The sequence below is a fragment of the Octopus bimaculoides genome, chromosome 7, assembly GCF_001194135.2.
Source record: "Octopus bimaculoides isolate UCB-OBI-ISO-001 chromosome 7, ASM119413v2, whole genome shotgun sequence".
Classification (NCBI taxonomy): Eukaryota; Metazoa; Mollusca; class Cephalopoda; order Octopoda; family Octopodidae; genus Octopus; species Octopus bimaculoides.
Window position 1 is genome coordinate 85,563,814 of NC_068987.1, and position 1,384 is coordinate 85,565,197.

Genomic DNA, 1,384 nt, shown 5'->3' on the forward strand with positions numbered 1-1,384 from the left:
CTGGTCTCACATTTTGATACAAGGCCAGTAATTCTGGGGGAAGGGTAAGTCGATTAAACCGACGCCAGTGCTCGACTGGTACTTATTTTATCGACCCCGGCATGCAAATGTAGGTGTATGTGTGTGTGATGGTGTGTGTGTGTTGGTGTGTGCGTGTGTATTGGCGTGTGTGTGTTGGTGTATGTGTGTGTTGGTGTGTGTGTGTGTGTGTGTGTGTTGGTGTTTGAGTGTGTTGGTGTGTGTGTGTGTGTGTGTGTGCTGATATATTTGTGTGTGTTGATGTATGCGTGTGTTGGTGTATGTATATGTTGATGTGTATGTGTGTGTTGATGTGTATGTGTGTGTACTTGTGTATGTGTGTATTGGTGTATGTGTGTGTTGGTGTGTGCGTGAATGTGTTTGTTTGTGTGGGTGTGCACGTGAATGCGTGTGCTTATCTCCATTTCGGCTTGACAACCATTGTTGGTTCGTTTACGTTCTCGTCACATTAACATTTGTGCCGAAGACATCGCTAGAATAACTAACAGACTTTCACAAACAGGTGTTACGGTCGATTTGTTCCATTAAAGCCCCTTGATTCAGTGCTTCTGCATGGCCACAACGCTGATTGCTTATTGCACGTATCTAAAAACGAAGGAGATATTCGACAAGATTGAGTAATAAAATGTGAATATGAAATGTGAATATAAAATGTGAATATAATAAGTAATTTTACTGCGTTAGCTTGTGTTCTGATACATATCATATTCTCTGTTCTTTCCTTTTAATAATACATGTGCAGGTGGTGTTTGTAGAAGGCAGTTTGTGATAGGTGACACTGCACCAGAGAAGGTTGATGATCTTTGACCTGAAGGTTAGATCTCAAGGTTGAATCATCGGTACACCCATGAACTCATATATCCGCATATATACACACACACACACATATATATATATATATATATATATATATATATATATACATACATATACTTAAATTATAATACTTAAATTATTATACATTTTGTAGAAATCTTCTCTATTGAAGTTTATACATATATAGTTTTAGTGATTAGGCTATCTTTATTCCTTTTCTATGGATTCCCAGACCGGGCGTTGTGAGTGTTTATTGAGCGAAAACACATAAAGATCCACGAGGCTCCGGCAGGGGATGGTGGCGAACCCTGCTGTACTCTTTCACCACAACCTTCTCTCCTTCTTGTTCTTGTTGTGCCTAATTTTATACCTAATGATGATGATGATGATGATGATGATGATGTATGCGTATATATATGTGTGTGCGATTGTGTACGTATTTTTTCCCTCCTTTTTTCCCCTCCTTGTTTCTCTCCTTGTTTCTTTCCGTGTTCCTTTCTGTAGAAGAGCGTAGGCTCGAAACGTTAAA